The sequence below is a fragment of the Macaca fascicularis genome, chromosome 1 (assembly GCF_037993035.2).
Source record: "Macaca fascicularis isolate 582-1 chromosome 1, T2T-MFA8v1.1".
In the NCBI taxonomy this organism is placed as follows: domain Eukaryota; kingdom Metazoa; phylum Chordata; class Mammalia; order Primates; family Cercopithecidae; genus Macaca; species Macaca fascicularis.
Window position 1 is genome coordinate 59,496,000 of NC_088375.1, and position 13,930 is coordinate 59,509,929.

General features: G+C 40.6%; 1 protein-coding gene and 1 long non-coding RNA gene across 14 annotated transcripts in view; one reads left to right on the forward strand and one right to left on the reverse strand.

Annotated features, from left to right (window-relative positions):
* The window catches only part of NAV1 (neuron navigator 1), a 280,412-nt gene that overhangs the window by 217,073 nt on the left and 49,409 nt on the right, over positions 1 to 13,930 (forward strand). The window lies entirely within an intron of this gene.
* The window catches only part of LOC123567441 (uncharacterized), a 64,897-nt gene continuing 56,024 nt past the window's right edge, over positions 5,058 to 13,930 (reverse strand). The window contains exon 3 of the long non-coding RNA XR_006690371.3: positions 5,058 to 5,203. This is a non-coding gene — a long non-coding RNA (uncharacterized lncRNA). The remainder of the gene's footprint in view (positions 5,204 to 13,930) is intronic.

Here is a 13,930-nt window from a genome sequence, read left to right on the forward strand (position 1 = left end):
AGACTACCTTTTTGTGGAAAGAGTCCCTAGGGATGCATAAGTGATCTTCACCCTCCAGTGGAACACCGTTTGGAAAGCTGCCAAATAATGCACTGCAGAAGTAATCCCATATGGTCCCCAAGTGATCTGAGTAAATGCCTAATTTAGTTTTGCTATTCTGTGACCACCCCTAACTTCATTTATCTCTCTCATGATGGAAGTATTTGTCGTACATGCAGTGGTTAAAAACAGTCTTTAGAGTCAGACAGATCTTGATATTACAATAACTTTGTTTTCTTCTTACTAGCTGTGGGCCCTTGGGCATGTAACTTTATCTGTCTTAAGTTTCAGTTCTTGTTGTAAGTAAAATGGAAGCCATATCTAACTCGGAATTAATATGAAGCTTAAATGAGTTTATACATGTATGTTAAGTGCCCAGCAAAGTGCTTGGCATACATATTTAAGTGCTGAACATATGGTAAATATTGTTATAATAATGATATCTAGTGATGTTCCCCCCAAAAAAAGATTGGATTATTTGCATTGATTAGCATACATCTGGCAGCTCCACTAGAAGTATAATGTAAAATGCATGCCCTTTTGTGTCATTATGAAAGGCAGCACATTAAAGATGCCTTTTAGGCCAGGCTCAGTGGCTCACGCCTGTAATCTCAGCACTTTGGGAGGCCAAGGCGGGCGGATCACAAGGTCAGGAGATCAAGACCATCGTGGCTAACACAGTGAAACCCAGTCGCTACTAAAAAATACAAAAAATTAGCCAGGTGTGGTGGCGGGCACCTGTAGTCCCAGCTACTCGGGAGGCTGAAGCAGGAGAAAGGCGTGAACTTGGGAGGTGGAGCTTGCAGTGAGTCGAGATCACGCCACTGCACTCCAGCCTGGGCGACAGAGCGAGACTCCATCTCAAAAAAATAAAAATTAAAAACAAAAAGATGCCTTTCAATAACAAGTATTTAAGAAACACCGGGTTTCCACAGTGCATTAGTTGGTGAAGAAGTAGAGAAACTGGTTTGGTTTGATGCAAGCTTAGAGGCAGATAACAAGCAAACTAGTGAGCTAGATATTGCATCAACTTCACATACTGAAGGAGGGCCATCACCCAGGATTCAGCGTTCCTAATTTTGAAAAGTGTGATGCAGAGGTCGTGAGTGTTCATTAATATCATTTGGTTACCTTCTCAAGTTCCTAAATTATTTAAGGTGGTTTTCCAGAGAGCCATGAGTCTGTTTAGTAAAACTGCAGATTTTCCTTTGATTTCATGCAGGACACTGCTGCATGCTTGTCCAGCAATGCAGAGGTTATGTTGGTTATGCTTGACTGGATGGGTATAAGTAATAGCTAATGTTGAGTTGGATCCCAGCCTGCCTGATGATTAAGTGAACAGCAACTTTCCACAGAGCAATCTCAGACTCTTACATGGATTGCTTTGCTACAATGGAAATCCTGACAGTTGGATTCACACAGATTAAAAATTGTTCAGTAATGAAGTGTGTCCTTAAATTCTCCTACCTCCTCGGGACCATTTCTTTTGAAATAATGATATCAGGGTGCTAGTTGAGGGATTGAATAAACTCCCCCAGTAACAAATTGGTAAGTTTCCCTTGCAATACACTGAAGTTCCTTCAGATTCTGAGGTTATTGTTCTTTGTGGACAAGTAAAAAGAGAAAACTTATCATCTGGTACTCCTGCCCCTGTGGCTGCTTCCACCTCTATCATTGCTGTTTTTAGTTTTGAACTTAAATGAGGATAGGGCATGAAAAGGAGTTACAAAAGTTACCGGAATTAGGAAATCTAGCCAAGCCACTGAGATCAAAACTTCAAAATAATCCTACTAGGGATTGCTGAAGCTATATCAAAAGTTTATATAACCTGGTGGTTGGGCATGGTGGTTCACACCTGTAATCCCAGCACTTTGGGAGGCCCAGGTGGGTGGATAGCTCAAGGCCAAGGGGTTCGAGACTAGCCTTGGCAACATGGTGAAACCCCCTCTCTACCAAAAATATAAAAATTAACCAGTCTCATAACCTAGCCTCTAAATAAATAAATAAATAAATAAATAAGTAGGTTAAATTTTTTTTAAAAAGAAAATTATTTTTTAAACGTTTATATAACCTGGAAAACAGCCTCATCTTTTACCTTATTAATAACTCTCCACAACCAGCCTGAAGTATTCCTTTTCCTTTGCATTTAGTGTAGGGACAAGAGTTCTTTTTGTGTGGTGACCCTGCATTTGATTTGTATTAGAGTAACATTCTTCATCCAAAGTTGTTCACTGAATTTCTCCCTGGGGACCTCAATAGGGTGTGAATTCCAGAGAGAAATGTTTGCATTCTGTGCTGAGTTGGTTTCTCAGTATTATTTTTGAAATGGAAAATAAATCAAGTAGCTTAACTTGCAACAAATACTTTGATAACGGAGTGGTTATGGTGAATCTGTGGATTTGGATGGGAGTCTCTTTATGTGCATTACAAAGGGTCATTGTGTCACATACCTTGCCTGTATCCTGAATAGATCCTCCCACATGCTCAAGCCTCTGGACCTAGAGAGGCACTTCTCTCTAACTAACATGGCACCATGTAGTTCAGTATAGTAGTGTGCAAGCAGACAGACTTGAGGAATTAGTATCCAATATTCTTCTCTTTAGGTTTTAGTATTTGGAATTTGTATTTGTTTCTGTTTTGCTGGCAGCTTTCCTTTCTGATGTTCCCTTTTGTTTGTTTGTTTTTAGTAGATTGAATGTGGACAGCATTCTGGTAATTACAGCAGAAAAGCTTGCTGTTGCTGTCTGTCTTGAGTCAGGATTTAAATATTTTTTTTGACTGAATAAGGAGACTGTGAATAGAAAAAAGATGATCTCCTCAGCTTTTGTAGAAACACTAAAGAAGACGTTGGAAAGTGGACTTCTTATTTAATAAAGAGAAAAAGAAGGTGATAATGGAAGGCCAGGGATTCTGGAGTGAGAAAACTGAATGTGATACAAAGAAGTCAAAAAGCGGGGAGTAATGAGTTCAGAGGGAACGCCTGGCAATTCATTTGGTTTGTGGTGGGAAGCTTCATTCCGCGAAGAGAGAGTAGCTCAGTGGCTGGAGGTGTTTATAGCCAGATCAGCATTTCACACCAGCAGTCTGGCCTGGATCTTTTAGAGCTGCCAGAAACTGCTCAGAGTTGCACAGATTCCTCAGCCTAGTAGTATGAATTTGGGGCCTGATTCCTATCCCTTTTACCTCTTTCAATACTCACTTTGTGCTCACAGGGTGATCTGAGATCTGAAGATGAATGGCAGCTTGTTAGTTTAATAAAGTGGACTTTTATTTGTTGCTTTATGCATCAGGAACATATACAGGCCATATACACTCCATACCACTTCTTCCAACCTGTGTAGAAGAATTTGTGCTTCTGACCAAAAATGGTTTTTGCTTTTGTCAACCCTATATAAGTCATTCTAAAAACTACATACATGTTTGAATTCCATCCCACTTCAAGGCATTGCCTACTTTCCTACTTCCAGAATGGAGGGTTGGCAATGAGGTACAAGCAATACTAATGCTTCTTTTTTTCTTTTTCTTCTCTTTTCTTTTCCAACGTCTTCCTTTTTTTCTGAGTCAAAACTAAATCAGAGGCCATGCTCAGTGATTCATGCCTGGAATCCCAGCACTTTGGTAAGCCAAGGTGGGAGGATAACTTCAGGACAGGAGTTCAAGACCAGCCTGGGTGACATAGTGAGACCTTGTCTCTACAAAAAAATTTTTTAAAAAATATTAGCTGGGCATGGTGGCACCCACATATAGTCCCACCTACTCAGGAGGCTGAGGTGGGAGGATCTCTTGAGCTCTGGAGCTTGAGGCTGCAATGAGCTGTGTTCGTACCGCTTCATTCCAGCTAGGTGACAGAGTGAGACCCCGTCTCAAAGAAAACAAACGAACAAAAAACCCAAAAAACTGAATCAGTAGTAGAAAAATCTTGTTTTGACTTGAAAATTGAGCAGGTTAGATCAGAAGTAATAAAAGTGGAAATCCAAGAAGTCATTCTTAGCCCAGAGTTGCTTTTTTGGCCAGGACTTGTCAGTTATGGAATTGTTATTTCTTTTCATTTTTAGGGGGCCTTTTTTTGATCTAGCCCCAGGGCTGGTGATCTTTGGCCTGCTTGGCCAAATGCAGTCCACTGCCTGTTTTCTTGTGGCCTGCAAGCTAAGAGTGGATTTCACATTTTTAAATGATTGGAAGAAACAAAAGAAGAACAATATTTTGTGACACATGAAAATTATATGAAATTCAAATTTCAGTGTCCATAAATAAAGTTCTATTGGAACACAGCTGGATTCATTTGTTTACATACTATCTATGGCTGCTTTTGTGCTACAATGGCAGAACTGAGTAGTTGTGACAGAGACTTTATGGCCTGAAAAGCCTTATAAATATTTACTATCTGGCCAACCCCTACTCAAAAGTTTGACCCTTAAGCCAAACTTTTCCTACTTTTCAGAGTATTGTCAATTATCTCTTACTTCCTTATTGGTTTAGAGAAGGTGCAGAAATGCAGACACTATTCTACATTTCTTTTCAATCAGCTAGGGATTTTGGAATTGTGCAGTGGACTCCTAAGGAAACACTGCAGGAAGAATATGGGTGAGACAGTGGGGAGGCAGTAGGAAGTACCTCATGAAATTTAAAATCAAATATCATTTTCATCCCTTTCCAAAAATCTTTAAAATGGGTCATCTATGTGTGTTTTAGAAAGAGCAGAAAAAATGTTGGTTCTGAACAGAATCCTACGGACTATTCTTAGAGCCTCCTTCAGGCCCTCTCCAATAAAAATACGGAAACTCAAAATAAGGTCAGTCACATCAATTGACACCTTAATTTTGTGACTTTTTAGTTTTCCTCAAGATGTTTTCTTGACCAAGTTAAGAATCAAAATCATTTTTCTTGATGTTCAGACTTTCTAAAGAATTTGTTTAGCGGGTGTTGAGTTACCTGTTTATACTTGGGGAAGTTGAGGCTGAGACAAGTACACTAACTCAACTGTAGTAATACCGACTAGTGGAGACAGAAGTACGTACTCAGTACACCAGAGCTCGCTCCAGAGGACTGCCTTTTATCCTTTGAAGGTGAATTCGATGATATCCCTGAGAATTTTTTGCTTTTCTTGAGATTCTCAGTTATCTTTTACTCTTTGAAGGATTTCAATTTCCTGACTTGGAAACATCTGAAAAAGAGAGGAAGGTGCCTTGTTTTTTCATTCCCACTCCTGTGAAAGAAGTAGAGGAGGGCAAAGGCTTGGGGCAGACGAAAAGGGAAATCTCTGAAACTAGAGAAAACTCAAACAAATTGTGGCCAGCCGAGTCAGCATTCCTCACCCACAGTTGGTCCTAATTAAGGAGACTCCCGTTAAACAGCTCAACTTTCTGCTCTTTCTTCTTGCTCTGGCCCTGCCAGCTGACATGGCAAAGCTTTAACCCACGCCTTGGAAACTGTCTCTCATGTCTTTCCTTCTGTATTCTCACTTCTCTGTCTCTCCTCTACTACCCTGCAATTACCCTTTCCCACATTAAAATCCCAATAAAATATATTGATACCTCTAATCCAATTGCATCCATTTTGTTCCACAAAGTGCTATCCAAGCTGTTTGCAGGGCTGAATACTTGTGTATCATGTCATTACAGGAGCACACATAGAGCCTGATTTCATCATAGAAAGATGGAATTTCTCCGGGATTATTTCACTGCCAAGTCCAAGCAGCGATGATAATTCCTTCCACTTTGCCTGACTCCTTGATTTTCTCAATCCATAGCTTCCACTGTGCCTAGCAGATGGATTTGGGTATTTAATTTTGCTATAATAAGCTATGATATCATGATTAAAAAAAAATCTGATGGCAGTAAATCTCTGAATTGAAAACTAGCCTGAATCATAGAGGTGGTCAATATCCAATGTAGTTCAATGGGGGATATTGACGTGTAGATAAAATAAGCTTATTTTCATAACTTAATGGTTGTGGTAGTCTACTCAAGCTGACATAACAAAATACCACAGGGCAGGTGGCTTAAACAATAGAAGTTTATTTTCTCACAGTTCTGAAGCCCAGCAGTGTAAAATCAAGGTGCCATCTGGGTTGGTTTCTGATGAGGCCTTTCTTCCTGGCTGTAGACAGCCACCTTCTCACTGTGTCCTCACATGGCCTTAACTCTGTGCACACACAGAAAGAGAGCTCTCTGTGTCTCCTTTTTCTTATAAGGACACCAGTCCTATCAGATTAGAGCCCCACTCTTATAAGGTCATTTAACCCTAATTACCTCCCTAAAGGCCCCATCTCCAAATACTGTCATTGGGAGTTACAGCTGTAACACATACATTTGGGGGGAACATAATTTATTCCATAACAATGGTCTAAATTTAAGAAACTCTGTTAACCTTAGGGCAAAAATTAAATGCCAGAATCAAGAAAGCAATGCTTAAAGCAGGGTGTTAGGAGGCAAGATGATAATTTAAAGAAAATTTTCTAAGTCATAGACACATTTGAGAATCTGAAAGTATGATCAGATACCAGAAGATTGCACATGCATAGAATTTTGTATATAACTGCAAGGGCATTCGGTTCTCCAGATCGGTTACTTTTCTTTTGCCACTGGCAAGATGGCATCTGTGAAGAACAAGCACAGAAATGCATGGCTTTATTTTGACTGAGTGGGGTTCTGCCTAGGACTGGGCCTATGGCCCTATTGCCACCATTAAAAACACTTGGACCTTTATCAGAAAGGAGAGTGAGCTAAAGTGGGTATGCTGAAAGTGGCTAGAACTTCAGCAAGGAAGCCTTGAGGTGAACTGAATTTGGAACCAAGCAGACAAGTTTTCACACTTTTCCATTATATTAAGAATCATCAAAAATAACAGAAGTCCTTTCTCTATGGGCACATTAGGGTGGCCTTTTCTATTCTTGGAGGTGTCATGGCCCTGTGTTTATTTGCTTTAACTCCTTTCTAAATGCCATAGAGAACTCTGTCAGTTACTATAACTGATTGACTTAAAAGAAAAAGGCAATGGTGGAAATCTTTTATTTCAGCATCGAACAGAATGATCAAGGTTCAGTAGGACATTGGAGTATAATTTTCTTGATGGGTTTGATCTTCAGGAAATATTCTTTTTTTTTTTTTTTTTTTTTTTTTTTTTTTTTTTTTTTTAGACAGACTCTTGCTCTTTCACCATGTAGGAGTGCAGTGGTGTCATCTCAGCTCACTGCAACCTCCGCCTCCTGGGCTCAAGCAATTCTTGTGCCTCAGCCTCCTGAGTAGCTGGGACTACAGGCACATGCCACCATGCCCAGGTAATTTTTTGTATTTTAGTAGAGACAGGGTTTCACCATGTTGCCCAGGGTGGTCTTGAACTCCTAAGCTCAGGTGATCCACCCACCTTAGCCTCCCAAAGTGCTAGGATTACAAGCATGAGCTACCACATCTGGCCCAGAAAATACTTACAAATTTCGTGGTATTAATCTTCATAATCTTCCCAGCTGGGTTTGAGTAAGAATTCATCACCTAGGTGTTGCAACAGATACTCTAAAATGGTAGTCTCCAAAATTGTGATGACAATTTTTTCTGCTTTTTTAATAATGCCATGTAACCAGTCTGTAGGATTTAAATCTGAATTTGGGCTTCCCTAGCTATGGTCCATTCATTAAATTAGCCTCAGCATTTGAGAACTGAACAAATTAATCAGATAGTTCTGTGACTGAAACTAGAGTTTAGGAAATGTCTTTTAAAAGTTATTGAAACCATTTGTTTTCTTATAGGACTGGAATTGTAGTGCTTACTGCCAATATATCAAGGGGCCAAATAAATTTTCCTAATTGTACATATCCTCCAATTTCATATAAGACTCTGATTACCTTGTTCTTTACAGTCCTTTCTTCTTGGTGATTTTTACCCTTGATTAAGACTTGGCAAACCTTTAACTCGAAAAAATTTACATTGGCTTCTTCTCTGCCCCACCCTCTCTGCCTCTAAATCTCTCACTCTGTGCGATTCATCCTTTCCTCCCATTGCCTGGCTTGGTTGGCCAGGTCAAGCTAGTTTGCTGTGATCGCTGCCAAACCACAGACATGTAATGAAGCAGACACTGTACTCCCCCTTGCTCTTGGAGTTCTCTAGCGCCACATGGGGCTGAGGAGTAGGAGAGGTTGCTGACTTTAAGAACTTTGGCAGTACTTGAACAGAGTGTTGGTTTCTCTAGATGGTCTTGATTCATTTTCAAAACTGAGCATCACAAAATTGCCCAATTTCACTCTGACTCTTCTATTCTCTTTTTTTAAAAATCACTTATCCTCTTTAACCTCTTGAATGGTCTCCCAGGACTATGGCTCATAATTCAGTGTTTGCACCTAAAAATGTTACCACATTTGTTGCCATCAAAGGGATCAGCTGAAGTTTAACTGCAAAATGTAGCTTTTTCAGGTCATGGACCAAATGTAACTACTGTAGCAGCTAAAGAACTCCAGCTCTTTAAAGTGGACATTTCATTGACCAAAAGTTTCCTGTTTAGGACAGCGCTTTCCAACAGAAATCTACTGCAAGCCACATACTTTTTTTGTTTTGTTTTGGTTTTTTGTTTTTGAGACGGAGTCTCGCCATGTCGCCAGGCTGGAGTGCAGTGAGCTGAGATTGCACCATTGCACTCCAGCCTGGGTGACAGGGCGAGACTCTGTCTCAAAAAAATAAATAAATAAAAAGTAAAACAGGTAAAATTAATTGTAATATGCCTTACTTAACCCAGTGTATTTAAAATATTATGTTAATATGTAACTAATATAGAAATTATCAAGATAATTAAGATATCTTATATTCTCCTTTTCTACTAAGTCTTTGAAACTTTACTCCACATCTCAATTGGGACTAGCCACATTTCAAGTACTCATTAGCTACATATGGCTAGTGGCTACCGTATTAACACAAATATAGGTCACTAACATCTTAACAAAGGAGCCCACTTGCTACAGGGACCAGAGATGGAACATCACTTGCTAATTTTCTCATTAGGAATCACATCTCCATGACTATCTGAGTGACCTTTAGGGAAGTATGGATTATGAACTGAGTGGCTCACCCCAGGAATGGGTCTGAAGAAAGCATAAAAGACCAGTGCAGAATGGGATATGTTTGGAACTTTGGATTGAGGAAAGTCTAAAACATATTCCCTTGTTCAGATGTACCAAACTAGTCTTAGAGTGGGACAGGTTGTCATTTCTTCCATTTGACTTGGATTCTGTAACTTGGTCTCTCCTATTAAGAGTTTAAGTCAGCTGGGCATGGTGGCTCATGCCTGCAATCCCAGCACTTTGGGAGGCCAAGGCAGGTGGATCACCTGAGGTCAGGAGTTCGAGACCAGCCTGGCCAACATGGTGAAACCCCATCTCTACTAAAAATACAAAAACTAGCCAGGCATGGTGGCACACACCTGTAGTCCCAGCTACTCCGGAGGCTGAGGCAGGAGAATCACTTGGACGTGGGAGGCAGAGGTTGTGGTGAACCAAGATCTTGCCATTGCACTTCAGCCTGGGCAACAAGAGTGAAACTCCATCTCAGAAAAAGAAAAAAAAGAGTTTAACTCCAGGCATGGTGGCTCACACCTGTAATCCTAGCATTTTGGGAGGCCAAGGTGGGCAGATCATTTGAACTCAGTAGTTTGGGACCAGCCTGGGCAACATGGTGAAACCCTGTCTCTACAAAAAATAAAAAAATTAGCTAGGCACCGTGGTGCACACTTGTAGTCCCAGCTACTTGTGGGGCTGAAGCAGGAGGATCACTTGAACCTGGGAGGTCAAGGCTGCAGTAAGCTGAGATCACACCACTGCACTCCAGCCTGGGTGACAAAGTCTTGTCTCAACAAAAAAAAGAAAAAAGAAAAAGAGTTTAGAATCCATGACCACAGTTTTGTAGCAAACAAGTACTAAAGCATAGACCAAACACAAAAATAAATATATTTGATGTCAAATCATATGAAAGTGCCCAGGTTTGACCAATTTTTTAACTATAAGATTGGCAATTTCACATGGTTTAACATAATACATTTTATTATAGATAGCAAGAGTATTCTTAAAGTAGCGAGCAAGGGAAGCTATATCTTAGCTTTAATGTGGTGTAGTTCCAAGAAAACTATGGAACATTTCAAGACTAGAGCAAATATTAGGAATGTATTCTTGTCTATAGTAGTGTATTCTTTGAGGTCAGCTCAGTCCGTTTCTAGCCAATAAGGTTAGCCTCCTCAAGAGGACAGATTAGTTTTGAGTCTGTATGTATTTAATTCTAACTTGGACTGATTCCAGTTCCAGCCTTATGTGCTCTTTGCCCTGTCTCCTTAAAATATCAAGAATAATTTGAGTATCGGGGGCAAAAGTCATGAGATATCCCTGGCTGCAGAACCATCTAATGACAGCCTTATCTAAAACACTTGCATTATGAAAAATCTTCTTTTTATTTTGATCCATAGACATTCTAGCCCTTGGCAAACCTAGAACTGGGCTCATCACATTTGCTAGCCTCCTACTTATCTGGACTATCAGATTACTCTCAGTCCCTGGGTCTAATTCACACTTTGTCACTGTTGTCTATTTCACTGCCTAACCTAGGTCACCATCCATCAACTCTAGCAAGTGAGACAATATCAAGAGTTGTGATTATTGATGCTCTTTTACCCTTCTGCCCCATTTGATGTTTGTATATTTGATAGAATACAGTGCATACCTAGTTGGTATAGTGATGGGGACTGAAAAGCCCTCCAACTCTGAGTCTGGCTTCTTTTCATGATTGATTTGGGGATTTGTTTCCATGAAGTAGGTTACATTTTGTGGCCAAACAACTTCCTGCTGTCTTGGAACCTGTTTCCAGTTTAGATGATAAAGTTAGTTCTTCTCTTTCCTATATGATGAAGCAGGAAGTCCTAGGTATCCCCTAGGCTTCCAATTCCATAAACTCTACTGGGAGTAAAAATAATTATAAGAGAAGAAAAAGAAAAAAAAAAAACCTCTCAGCTCTTAAAACCAGCCTATTGTACTGCAGATATTTCTCCACTCAGAAGAGAAAGTAGAGTTCCATGTACACAGCTCTTATGCATTAAGTAGTAAATAGAGAAACTTAGTTACTGATTCACAAGGCATATATATTCCGGACAGAAGAACAGACTCAGTGTTCTAGTCTGACTTTTAAGAACCATGCTGTGCTACAGAAGCAATAAGGATTTTTTCCTATGTAGTCACAAGCTGGTCCACTCTTCCAGTTAGTTAGCCCACACCCTTGGCCCTCTGGCTGCCTGCAGGCTCCCTTGGCTATTCAAGTTCCATGGAATAGCTGGGCCTAAAATGTGGGGAGCAGACGGTGTGAGAGAAGTCTGGGAGGGGTGGCCAATCCTAGCCAAGAACGACGTTAGTGTTGGTGCTTTTCCCAGAGGGGAGGAGTATTTCCTGCCCCATGCATTGCCACGTGTCTGCACAGACACAAACAGAGCAGTGTTCATTTGAGCTGGCCTCTTCACAGTCCCTCTTTTCATCCTACAGAGGAGATGGGTGCACCAGAGTGTTCCTTAGACTATGGTATCAATGCTAGGAAGTGGGCAAGAAAACAAGAGGAGGAATCAGTTGCCATTCTTAACAGCCCTAGATGAAGGGCTTTATTTATTCTAAGAGCACTCAAGGGGCTAATTTATGGAAGGGAATGGTATAGTGTCCTACACTATCACTCTCATCCTAACAGCAAGGCTAAGCTGGATAAGCAACAAACATAACTTTTAAAAAATACAGATATCTAAGGATGCAAAGTATTCTAATTGAACTAAATTCCAGAAAGAGAAGAGCCATTCCTAGGAGAGATGGTATACATGACTGTTTTCCTCCTAGGGTATGGCTAAGAGGAGCAAACCCACCATAGATGAGGATGAGGAGAAAATAGCTGAACTTCATACAAACTTCTGAAGGCCACATGTAGGCTGGCCATAAGGAGCCCTAATGATAGAGCAAATAAGTACCCACCTACCCCTAAATCGTTCTCATGAGGCCTTCACTGAGTACACAGTGGCAGCAAGCTGATGGCTAAGGGCAGGACAGAAATCTGAGAAAGATCCCTGCCCCCACCCAATGTGCACAGGGCCTTCACTGACTATACAGCAACAGTACAGTACAGTGGAACCTGAGAACAGGGTAGGAGGGTAGAGAAAGATCCCCTCCAAAGCACAAAGATCCTTCACTGAATGTACAAAAGTGGCTCACCAAGAGTGCAGAGAACTCCACAGCAGCCCAAAGCTGGCAGCTGGGCTGGATGGCATAGAGAGATCTCTGGGGACTCACTATGCTCAGATCTTAAGTCTTACTGAAAGGACAGTCCCGATCTTGCCCTCAAAACATTTGGTGATTTGGGAGGCCAGGCGGGCAGATCACCTGAGGTCAGGAGTTCGAGACCAGCCTGGCCAACATGGTGAAACCCTGTTTCTACTTAAAATACAAAAATTGGTCAGGTGTGGTGGCAGGCGTCTGTAATCCCAGCTACTTGGGACACTGAGGCAGAAGAATTGCTTGAACCCAGGAGGTGGAGGTTGCAGTGAGCCGAGATCACGCCATTGCACTCCAGCCTGGGGAACAAGAGCGAGACTTTGTCTGGAAAAAAAAAAAATTGAGGGAACTGACCTATAACAGAGCCCAAACCTGGCTCTATATGACAGGCTAGACTGACTCAGCTCTCAATCCTAGCAGCCTAACAGCGGAAAGGACATGTCCTTTTCTGGATATACCTATTGCCACACTTTTACACACAACATCTGGCATAAAATAAAAAGTTACAAGACTCAGGAAGAAGCAGAAAAAATATGACTGAGGGAAAAAATAGTCAATAGAAGCAGATCCACAGATGAGCCATATGTTGAAACTAACAGATAAGGACTGTAAAATCCTTTTTATAAATATGTTTAAGGATCCAGTATAAAAGGTGAATTACATTTTTGTATAGATAGGGAATTTCAGCAGAGTACTGAATGTTCTGAAAAGAGAATGTTAATAAATTCCCCCAACCCCAAAGCAAGGATTACCTTTATAAATAAATTACTAGTTATTATTGGAGAATATATAAATAGCAGCCCCAACATCATAACCTTTTTCCTGAAGTTATGCATTCTTGTTTTCATATAAGCAATGAGTGAGTGCCCACTGTATACAAGATATTGTATGAGGGGTACAAAGCAGCATAAGATTTAATCCTAACCTTCAGGGAAATATGGTCTCATGAAAAGATGTGTGGACATAACTATTTCAAGGCAGACCACTCTAATAGAAATATAGGTATGTCTGTAGAAACACAAAAAAGAGAATGAGATTTTTCTGGCAAGGAGGATCATGGAAAGCCTCATGGAAGACTTGGTATTTGATCTAGACTACATAGTGATGTGAGGACTGGCTCCTCATGCAGGCCTGTATTTCTAAAAGAAAATTAGGCAAAAGAGCTGGGCACCTAATAGGAATCATAGGGAACATAGGAAGTAGGAGTGGGATGGGAGTGGAGAAAAGTGGATAAAACATTATGTTTCTCAGTATTCTGACATGGTAAAGTCATATTTCTGGATTTTATTGGAGATGAAATAATTTCTTCCTCTGTATTGCTTTGTGTATGTTGTCTATACCTCTGTCATGGATTTATTCCATTTATACACCTTTCTCCACCCTTGGGTTATAGGCTCATTCTGGATAGCCACTTATTTTGAATGCCCACAGCAACTGACACCATGCATTATAAATACTAGGAGCTTGATGACTGTTTGCTCGATTGAAGTTGAATTTAGCCCTAGGCAGAGTTTATAGGGATTGAACTCAGGTAGTCTGGCTCCAACATCTGTGCTCTTAATCACTATACTACATTAATGATGGCTCATGGATAATCTTGATAAATGGGCTGTAGAATATTTT